Here is a 12,355-nt window from a genome sequence, read left to right on the forward strand (position 1 = left end):
CGCTTAAAAATAAAAACTCAAATATACCACCTTTAAAAACCGGAAACAACGTAGCTAACACGACTCAGGAGAAGGTCGAGATTTTAGCTGAGACATTTTCTACATCTTATCAACTTACGCAAAATTACATTGACCAAAAAACCCAAAATAAAGTAGACCGGGCAATTAAAGATATTAGTAAAACTCCAATAGATAAAAAATCCATTAACCAAGTCGGCATATCAGAAATTCTTAGTATTGTTAAACGATTATCAAATAGAAAGGCTCCAGGTATAGATAAATTAGAGAATATATTGATTAAAAACCTTCCTTTTGTTTGCTTTAAGTACTTAAATAACATTTTTAATTCATGCTTATCTTTTGGATATTTCCCAATAATCTGGAAAACGGCAAAAATTCATCCGATAAAAAAACCTGGCAAAGCAGATAACATACCAATTAACTACCGCCCGATAAGTTTACTTCCCTCATTTAGCAAATTATTTGAAAAAATTATATTATCTCGATTAAAGGAATCTCTTAATAGCAAACTCATTAATGAGCAATTTGGTTTCCGCGAAAATCACTCGACTACGCATCAACTTAATAGATTAACAGAGCACATATCTGCCGATTTTAATATGAAAAAAAAGTTCTGGTCTTTTATTATTAGATATGGAAAAGGCTTTTGATACAGTATGGCATGATGGATTAATGTATAAACTTTTAAAATATGAAACTCCCTATTACATTATTCACATGTTACGGTCTTACCTGAAGAATCGAAGCTATGTTGTTTCGCTAAATAATACATTTTCGACACCGCGTAAAATACCAGCTGGTGTTCCTCAAGGAAGTATACTTGGCCCGTTTCTCTTCATTCTATATACTAATGATATTCCAATGTTAAAAAATACTAAACTCTCAATGTACGCTGACGACACTGCAATCCTTACTAGTTCTTATGGTCTTAAACCTATTGCAGTTAAACTTCAAAAATCCCTTGAAAACTTAAAAAAATATTTTATGAAATGGAGAATTAAAATTAATCAAGACAAAACAGAAGCAATAATATTCACTAAACGTAGACGACCCTTGCCTGCACCCATTAAAAGTGAACAAGGGCATAACATTGAATGGAGAGCGAGCGTTAAATATCTGGGTATACACCTGGACTCCAGACTAAAATTCAATAAACATATAACTGAACTCCGGTCGAAAGGGCTCGGCGCCATTGCGGCTCTAAAATCAATATTTAATAGAAAAAGTGCGCTTACAATAAAAAATAAAATTCTAGTCTATAGACAATTAATCAGACCTGTTTTAACTTACGCTTGTTCAGTGTGGAGTAACGCGAGTAATAGTAATTTTAATAAACTTCAAGTAATTCAAAATAAAGCCATAAAAATAATTTATAATACACCGTTTTATACTAACCTTAAAAAACTCCACACCAAACATTTAATTCCTACCATTAAAGAATACTGTTATTATCAAACCGAAAAATACTATAAAAAAATCTCGCGAGACCACGCAAACCCACTAATTTCAAGAATCGGTGATTACGACAAAGCAAAACTTAAATTTAAATACAAACATAAAATGCCTAAGCACATATTGCTTTGATGCAGTTAAGCTCATCACAGTGTCATCAGTTTCAGGTCTACAGGGCTAGGTTTATTTACCTTTGTATGTGTTTTATTTTGTATATTATGTATTTTGTATAATTTGTTTTTCTCATCTGCTTCATTCTTTTCCAAAATTTTTTTTTTTTTTTTTTTTGGAGTTTTTTTAAATTTGTAAAAGGTTTTATGTATTTTTCCTTTAATTTAGTATATTCTCGTATAATTTATTATTCTTTTTATGTTATTGTATAACTTAACAATTTGTAAACAATGTAAATGGTTATGAACCAGTATTGTGCATTTAATATATCTGTATGCTATTTTACCTATGTCTATTTAAGAAATAAACTTTTATAAAAAAAAAAAAAACAATCAAAAAGGAAAAAAATATATGAGTAAATGCAAAAAATACGCGTGCCCATGTAATTAATCAAATGAGATGGACGTAGGAAGGAAAATAAATGTAATAAACGCGCTTTGGTGTGAAAGAGGAAATGTAACCCTTAACTGGACCCTAGATCCAGAGACCCAAATAGATCAGTAGCTTTATCAGTTCGGGAAATCTTTCTATTCATTAGATTGCCAAATATTGATTTATATATACATCAAGGACACTACTAATCTCGTAAAATACGTTTCAATAAGTGTGATTAATTAATATTTTATTGAGCAATACAGTATAGGCAAAATATTACACTGAAAAATAAATCTTACCTCAAGGTTTGAAAGCTATTTGCGCAAATCAGCGTTGCTAAAAAGAAAGTCTACTTAAGCTAAAATTTTATATACATATATTCAACGATTTATTTTTTTGATTAACTTTTAATTTTATAAGCAAAGTATGGACATCTATTGATTTATTATTCCTAAAAATTTCTACTTTTTTTATAGCCAAATATTTATTTATAAGGGTCAGTGACACTTGAGTTTGATCATTGAAAGATATTGTCCATCGAAACAATATTGTAGTATTAGGATTTCTAAGGGTTATTGTTAAAGTTATTGTCTACGACGAAGAATTCAGTAGAGCTTATCCATTGCCACTGATATTTATTTAGTGAGTGACACTAAATAACGATGATTTGACTTAACAGTAAGCATGAGAGTTCTGCGATACAATAGCCACGTACACTTTTAAAAGCCATTAATTACCATCAATAGCCAAAAATTATCACGAAAACTCTTTAAACTGTTTTGATCCATGTGTCAGGGTAACCGGGTAAATGCGACACAACTGTTTGAAAACTCTTTACGGCTTAAGTCACAAAGTACGCGCTATAAATAAAAAAATAATAAAAATATCTGTTGCCTTCAGAATATTTAACCCATGCGTTTGGGTTTATTCTTAAAACGGCCGTTTGTAATTTGTTCATCGGGAAACCGAAATTAAAAAAAAAATTTACCACTAATCTGTAATTTCTTATTTTACCGTAAAAAAATGGACAACAAAATCTACTTGAATACGGGAAACCAAACCACACCACTGGAATCCAACTTTGAACATTCACTTCGAAATTCAAGTTTTTTAAGAGCTCTTCAACTTAGACTACAAGAAAAATTTAACTTAACTTTAGACCAGTGAAGATCACAAAAGCTGCAGCTTCTCTCTTCGCATCCACTGGGCCAGATTGTTCGGAATTCAGAGCAAACCCGCTTTGCAGATGCTTGCAGCCGGACGCACTCATGGACAACACTTAATAATTTTAGCACATCATATTAAATTAAATAACAAGAAACTTCGACTTAACAAAATACGCTAAGATCCTGAAATATTGTCAAAAGCAAGTTTTGAATAAAAGTATATATAAAGGCGCTGTGTAAGCGTTTTAATTTAGTCTATCTTAGAGAGGCTTAGTGCTCGCCCACTTTTCATTACAACGTCAACTTGAGGGTAAAGTTAAATTTATTATTATTTTGTCTGTTTTATAATTTAAAAAATAATTTTTGTGCAGTAAAGATCAAACATATTGGCAATCTAGCAATCTAGCAACTTGATAATTCCAATCCCGACGTGCTCTCTTTTGATATTGTAATACAAAAAAAATACAGATGGTGCCTAATGGCAGTTGTAAGGGATTTAAATATGCTTATTGCTAATGTGTCTATTATTTGGTACGGTATAAATAACAATGGCTTCACAAAAGCATTAGTTTATGGCGTTTTTAATAAGTAATAACTTTAGTCTCACGGTATTTTTTGTAATTCAATTTGAAAAAACCCTCAAGTTAGTTTTAAAACTCGTCCAGAAAAATACGGTTAGCTAACGTACTTTAAAGGTCATCTTTAAAATATTAACGTACACAAAGGGTTGAATTTGAGGTGGAATTACCACCAATAATACGATTAGCTTGCAATTTTCGTTATTTCTTATTCGTGCAAGTTTCCTTTAAATATTATTAATATATAAGTAACATATCCTATAAATAATGGACAAACTCTCAGAATTGCCAATTTAATTTTTGTACACAAATATATAATTTAAAATGTACACAATTTTTGTACATTCCAAATTATATATTTTGTATAATGACATGTTTAAAGCTTTCCGGCTTCTAAAGTCACACATTGGCCACCAATTTCAAAACTCTTATCTGCTTTAACTTTACGACATCATTTCACCACTCTTTTATTACTGAGCCAACTTCACATTAGAAATAATATAGATTTAGCTAAAATACTGTAATCATAACGTTTCTGAAATTGAGGTATTAGCAAAAATGTTAATATCACTAATAAATTATAGTTTAACTAGCTTTGTTTCATTTTTTTTCTAATCTCCCTTTGTTTTATATATTATATATTTAAATCTAAAGGCACTTAATTATGATACCTTACAGATTGACTTAATGTATCTTACTACTCCATACATTTTAGTGCAGTTTATAAATATATTGTTTTTAAAATCGACGTTTTGTAGAATAAACTTTTTGTCTCATTTATGTAATTTGTATTTATTTAGGAAACAATTTCCATATAAATTGCTCTTAAGGTCCATTGATGTTTTCAATTACTTACGTCCACAGCGAGAAGATAAAACGGGTAGAGCAATTAATATTACAATATAAAGTAGCACATGCGTCTAAAGAGAGCATAAATTTGGAATATTGCAAATTTATTCATGACCAACTTTTCAATGGGTCCCTTGACCGAAATAATCATTATTTATCTGAAAGAAATAAGCGTAAATAAAACAGCTTACGACTAAACTCTTATACCATGAATCTTGACTATTTTTAGACGATTTTTATGTAATAGTTTTATATTGTATAACACCATATCTAGTACACTACAAAGGAAATGCCAAATAACTCTTCGAAACACTTGAACACGCTGCATCTACATAATAATTCACTCTTGGTTGTAAAAGAAACATTACGGCCGGTGCAAAAAAAACCTATACCCGTGGGAAGTGTAATATTTTCTGTGGGCAGATTAAATTTTTGTTACTCCAAGTTTAAATAACCTTCTTCGGTGAAAGTTGCGATCTTATCCGCATTCTTCAAGGGAAACACTTTTTTTCGAAGGCTGCTGTTTAATCGTACTAGTGGGGAGGGAAAAAATGGGTTGGAAAAAAATATTCAGAGGAAACAAAGGCCGCAATCGCTAATCATTTAATTTTCGCCGGGAAAATCCGAAAAGTATAAACAACACTTTTTACAGAGTTGGAGTGAGGAGAAAAAAAATCAGTAAATGGGTAACTTTGTGGGTGGGCGGTTTAGTAGGCAAAATTAGCCGAAAAGTTTCACTCCTTTCCCATTTGTTTTCGAGGGCGGCGAAAGTGCTGCGAAACATCTGGCCCTTAGTTTGCTTTCGATGTTGAAATTGAAAAACATTTTTCAGCCACGATAATAAACTCGTTTTTAATTATATAACATATTTTTTATACTAAATTGCTATATAAAAATAACTTAATAGCATATTTAATATTAAAAACATATTTAAAAATAATTTTGCCAGTTTTAATAACTTAACTAGGCTGTTATGAATAAACCAAATTAAATAATAATATTTTAAAAAATAAAAAAAATTATCATTTAGATTATAAATATAATTAGAGCCAGGGCTTTTATACCTGTCTTTAGATGGCACTTGTCCTTCTACCTTTTAGCTCCTATTGCAAAAACGCAGTTTTGCTTGCCTTGTGCAATTGTTCAATTTGCTTTTGCATACTCTTAAAAACAATATTTAAGACTCAAAGGTAGTTATTGACAAACCAAAGCTCGTTATATTTAGCTCTTTTGTAAATATTCTATATAGTGGTTTCTTAAGCAGATCCTTTGAATCCCACAACATAACGATGCATTGAACTTGTATTAAATGATATTGTATGTATTTATTTGTATTTTTAATTTTTTAATAAATTTTTGTAAATACAAAAAAAAAATATTTATGTTTCCCACACTTTTGTTTTAATATACATATATTTTTCAGAGAAACTTTCTGAAATAGTAAAATATATTTATCGTATAGTAATATAATATCTACAAAAATGTTTTAATAATATATTTTTTAATTTGTAGTATGTTCTAAATGTAACATGCTGATGTAATTATTTTAACGACCGTAAAGGTATATATATAAAGGTATATACGTTCAAAAATAGATCCCACATGTGTTACGGGAATAACGAATTCTGTCTTACGCTTTGTCCGCTTAATGAGCGCCGGATTGCGATCTTTTGTGAGGGTTTATTGCACGCTTTATATGATCATATAAAAATAAAGGAAGAGGAGTACGAACCTTTTAACTGAAACTTAATAGTATTTACTAACGAAGCCTTTTCTATCCGCGTACGGCGCCGCAATAAAAACAAACGTAAAAGTACTAATGGCCAGGCTAAGGGGGCATTTGCACAGCCGAATAAAAACCCTTTTGCTAGAATTAAAATTCTCTTTGGTACCAGCTTAATAGGGCTTTTCATTTTCGGACACCTGAGTGGTACGTGTGTTTAATTTTAGTTGTGCAAATGTGTGGTAATTCACGTCACTATTTGAGTACAAAAAAATATAAGATGCAGTTGGATTCAATAAACAGATCACTATTATATTTATAAATATTTATAATATACTATTTTATTAAAAATATAAAAAATAAAAAAAATATTAGTTCTTTGCGAGGATATATGTACATAAAAATTATAGGTTTTTATTTATTAAAACTGACAAAGCTTAAAACCAAACTTCATAAAAGACTTTATGCATATTATTTTTACTATTGTATTTAATCACAAATAACGCTTTACTATTTCTTCCCATCTAAAAAAATAATAATTTATTTTCCAATCTTTTTGAAGTGATTTTGGAATTTTTTATGTGTCGACCATACACGTATGTCCACGACCATAAATTCACATAAATAACACGAGTTTTGTTCTTATTGTAAATATTCTCCGTCATTGAAAGAATATTTCATCATTGCAAAACAGCCGTGGACATATTAAATCACCAGATCCACAAAATTCCTGTTGCAGTATACGACCTTGGACAATGCCCATCAAGCAAATGTCGCCTTCTAAAGGCGTATACCTATTTATATGTTACATCCATTGGGTGGATGATCGCTGCATGATTTTAATTGGTCAGTAAACTTAAACCTGGACTCAGATGAGAAAAAAGCAGTCACAAGTAGACACACGCCGCCCGCAAACAACATGGGCGCTCACATCCCGAGAGGGACTCTTACATACGAGCACCACCATAGCAGAGAAGGATAAACTTTTGCTATAATGTCGCTGTCACGTCACCTACTATAACTTTGAGGACCTCCCACGGACATCATCTCCTCGCCACTTTCTACACCACCGCTCGGATAAACATCTCGCCATTTATCGTCTGTCGCATTTGTAATAAAATCTGATAAGACTCTGACTAGATTCCACTAAGCGTCTCACTGGCTACGAAGCAGTGAAGCTCTAACCTTAAATTTAATTTTGGCATTCTTAGTGATTTTTTTTTTTATTGTTTTAATTTATTTTGTATATTTGTAATATATGTACGAAGCTGTGAACCTGTAACCTTAAATTTAATTTTGGCATTCTTAGGGATTTTTTTTTTTATTGTTTTAATTTATTTTGTATATTTGTAATATATGTATAATATTTGTCAAAACTTTTAAGCCAGTCGCTGTATCAATAACGCTTGCTGAATTGTTACATATAATTCCCACGATATACAATTCTATCTAAAATAACTATTGACAAGCTTTAGTGGACCAAAAACATTTACTATTAGCTCTACATAACTAGACTTCATGCTCGACTTTATAGTAATGAGCTCTTAAATTAACCTCCTAACGTCCCTTCAATTTATGAATTTATAATTTATAAATTAATCTTTATCTGATAAGTTAAATTTATCACAAAAATATTTCACTTCATAAGTAATACCAATAACTGGCTACCTACCTGCATCGTAAATACCTTATAGTTAAATTTTCTAGATTTATTTTCCGAATTTCGAATCTCACATAAACATTACCGTCGTATCTGCAATAATGCAAGTATTTTTACAAATATACAAGTGATTTTTCTCTCAGATTTCTTAGCTTCTTAAATGACGGACAAAGATGTTTTCGGCATTAACTACAAGGATCTAACACAAGTCATGTGGGAAGACGCACATTTTTGTATACACAACATTTATATGTACGTTTGTAGCAAAGTAAAACTTCTTTCATATATATTTACTCATACCCTGAAAATCCACCTAATTGGGAAAAATCACACAAAAACACCATACATTACTGTCATATTAAGCACATTGCGTATACATACATAACATTAAAATTCAATTAGGCCAACGCTATCTGATCCGCACACCACTTCCATTATGCTAAGCATGAACAACTACCAATTAGTATGAAAGCGCACAAAACGGTCGTCCTTTTTGTACGGCACACGGTCGCGTGCTTCGCCAAGTGGACACGAAGAATGGCAATTAACATAAAGTGTGACCATTCCGTCATCGCAACGACGTTATGGAACTGCCGAGCTGATATGTAAATTTTGACCCAGGGCTAGTGCCCTAATTGAGCATCCGGACAATGTAACCGGATACGTGCTCGTTCCCACGCTCTCCGAAGAGGTAGAGGTTTTTATCAAAAGCTAATTGTAATTAGACGCAATACGAATTTTATCGGTAATTTTACGTTTCGGGCCGATCGTTAAAAGTAAACCAAAAAAAAGTTAAACAGATAAACGAAGCGTTTGGCTGTCTGGTCACGTATTGTTTTTATGCGTAAAAAAACAGTCAAAGTTAAATAAAATCGATTGCCTATTGGCTTGTAGGCGTTTTAATGGCTGGGGTTAAAATTGGATACTTGTATTTTTATAACATAAAAAACCTATTCATTCGAGCCATTTTAGATTCGAATCATAAGAGTATTTTTTTGTAATAATAATCTAACCGCCAATGAAAATATCATATATATGATATGTAAAAAGTTGAAGCTAATAACTTTACTTTTAAGCAAGATAACATTATTCACAATCAAATGAATGAAAGCCTACACTAGCTACCTTTGTTCTAATTGAAATAAACTAGTTGCAGAGTAAAATTTAATAATGAATAGAAAGCTATCCACTTTAAAATATGAAGTTGTTAATTATTACAATTACAAGGAAAATTAAAAAAATATTTTATGCTTAAATTTAAATAAATATTTAGATTTTTTTTCAATATAAGTACTTCTTAACAATCAAAATAATTATTGATATGTATTATATGAAAAACATTGTATTCACTCAAATTAAATTTAACTGATGGCTTTATCCGAATTGCTCAATAAAATCAATCATTGGCTCGCACTAAACGAATCCATTCTCGCGCTTTTGATATCTTCGCAGTAGAGTGATACTTTGAAAGTATCAAAACGAGATTCAATTTTCTTTTATCAACGTGAAATTTTCATATTAAATCGATTTGTATGAAAACGGGACAAGGAAACTGTCGGTATCGTAATCGTCAAATAGACTCATTACCATAATGAATGAAAAAAATTATGTCGTATTGTTTATTTTTCATTTATAATTCATTATATAGTAAATATATACCCTAAAATACCTACACCTATATACATACCTAAATACATGTTTTTGAGAGGGTTCTAAAGTCTCGCGAATTATTAGCCAATTCTGCTAAATGAGACTCCCGCTCTTTTTGTCTCTGCCATTGTCGAAATTAATTTACATTTTTTAATTAAAAATATATATTTACATCTTGAGTACCTATTGTCGTTTCTTTAATGTCCAAATAATAATATTTCTATATTATTACAGTTATAAAATAATAAACCCGTAGCTTCTCGTGTAATAAAATATATAATCTTGTCTTGTTTTTAATTTTTGCCACGCGATAAAATTTAAAACATAGTTTAAATATACAAATGCATACAGTAATAATTATATTAATTGAATATGTAATCACTTGATTTTTAAGCAATTAAACTGTAATTATTTTATTTATCGATTAGAAAACTAATTATCCATTACATATTAATCAAGATCTATTAAAAACAGTTTTTATCAGGAGAAAAGTTTTAGATATTTTGGGGTAACTTTGCGGCAGTTATATTTACATTACTTAAAGCTTGTATAGTTATTTTATACTGAATTATTTTTTTCTAATTAAGTTACCAAATCTTTATAAATATAAATCCATATACCAATTCCTAATAATATTTATAAATTTATATTAGAGATTTTGCCATTAAAATTGACGATGGTATATAAAAGGACAAATAGTTTATAACTATTTTTTTTTTTATAATTCACAATATATTAATAATTATAGACAATATATTTCTAATTGTTACGAAATTTTTAATTGAGTAAAATAATTAATACAAAAAATTTAATTATAATTTTTATCAAAAAATAATCGATTTTCGATATTTAATTAAAAATATAAATAATGCTAGTTGAGAATAATGTAATAATAAGATGCTGTGTAAATAAAGCAATATATTTAAAAAATGTTTACAGGATTATTAGTAAAATTTTAATATTTACACATTCAAAAATAAATTATTTAAAATAATATTTTTAATAATCCATAATTTAAAATAATATTAGTTTTTACTTCTCGATTATTATTGTACAAAAATATTAATTAAAATTCATAAATAAACAGTATTTAATTATTTTAATTATTAAAATAACTTACAAATTAATATGTGATAGCTTTAATTAAAAAAATCTAATGGATCATTAAAACGAGAAAAACAATATAATATTCAAATCTGATATAACTGCTATGTTTTATTTTATTATTATAATATTAAAAATTAATTTTCCTGATTATCTCAGATAAAACACAATATATGTATATTGTAAATTAAAAATAAAACGGAATATGAGCTAAAATATATGCAAAGTGATATAATTTTACGTTTCATGCTCATAGTATTGCTCTAATATTTTATTTATACCTTCGTATAAAAGCTTTAAATGTTAATTAATGTATGCATATCGTATTAAAGTGCTGAATAAATAAGTGATATTAGATCATTACACCTTATTTGCTTATTGCTACAATAAAAACTAAGTATTTTAAATTTTTAATAATCAATTTATGCGCCAAGCCAATTAAAAAACGCATGTAAGTGCCACGTATCGCCGTCGTTCAACAACGATGTATTATATTATTAGTGTATTTTCAAGTTATTTTCATACAAATCATAAATAAAAAATAATTAATATTACATACAGAACAATCAAATTTTAAGTTTACATTAAAAAATATAGTGAAGAAAATTTTAAATATGGATTTGAGGTTTTATAATTAAAACTCTCAAAAACTTATTATTTTAAGCTTACAATTTTCGTAGTAAGCAACACAATTTTAACTACTTGTCGCTGATGTATGAAAAATATTCTCTTTCAATTACTTTTTAAAACGACTCAGATTTTTGTAAATAGATCAGTTGTTTTTTAGATATTTTAAAATATGGCACAATTTTATTGCTTTTGACCTGTATTGGAAATTTACTATATGGCAACACTGAGCAGCAAAAAAACACGGCTAATTATGAGTAGATATTTTTAATAATTTTTAATGCCTAATTTAAATATTTCAGATTATATTTCGCAACGGTGGCTAATTTTGATATTTATATGTAGCATAGTACCTATTATTATATATTCATGAAATTATATCACGATGGTAAAAAATATATAAAATACCATTTTTGACATGAGGCCCGGAATCATCGTTTTCCCAGGGCCCGGGTTAGCTCTCGGCGGCCCTGGGTAAGATTGGGTTATTAAGAAGATTTTGTGTTGAAGCAGTCTCTTAATTTTGAAAAGTAATCTATTGTGTGACACTTTTTCTAAAAATACGACTGAGCAATATTTTCTTTATTTTTTAAGATATTAATATATTTTGCAAACACGTGTTCTATTGTAGAATGATTATTTCTCAAGTAAAACTATTGATTTTGTTAGAGAAATAGCAATTTAAAAAGATATTTAGAACTGACTATATATCAGCCATGAAAGACAATAATGAAAAAATATAATATCAATTTTCTACAGAATATCCCTTAATCCGCCGCAGGCCGGTTCATCACACTCAAGTCTCGGCTTAAGCCCAAGTTCGACCAGCGCATATGAAATGGAACTTGTTTGCACAAAACGAATTTCTCAGCAGCATCGCACGCGTCGATCTATCAATTCATAGACATATCCACTGTTGGTATGATTTATGGAATATTTGATATTCGCTTCCGCATAGTAAATCACGGCGGCAGCGATG

At 29.3% G+C, this 12,355-nt stretch overlaps 1 protein-coding gene across 2 annotated transcripts in view; it reads left to right on the forward strand.

Annotated features, from left to right (window-relative positions):
* LOC148233277 (neuroligin-4, X-linked-like) overlaps positions 1–12,355 on the forward strand; it is a 388,707-nt gene that overhangs the window by 261,604 nt on the left and 114,748 nt on the right. The window lies entirely within an intron of this gene.

The sequence above is a fragment of the Plectrocnemia conspersa genome, unplaced genomic scaffold (assembly GCF_051122295.1).
Source record: "Plectrocnemia conspersa isolate PC_06_02 unplaced genomic scaffold, ASM5112229v1 ptg000008l, whole genome shotgun sequence".
NCBI classification, from domain to species: domain Eukaryota; kingdom Metazoa; phylum Arthropoda; class Insecta; order Trichoptera; family Polycentropodidae; genus Plectrocnemia; species Plectrocnemia conspersa.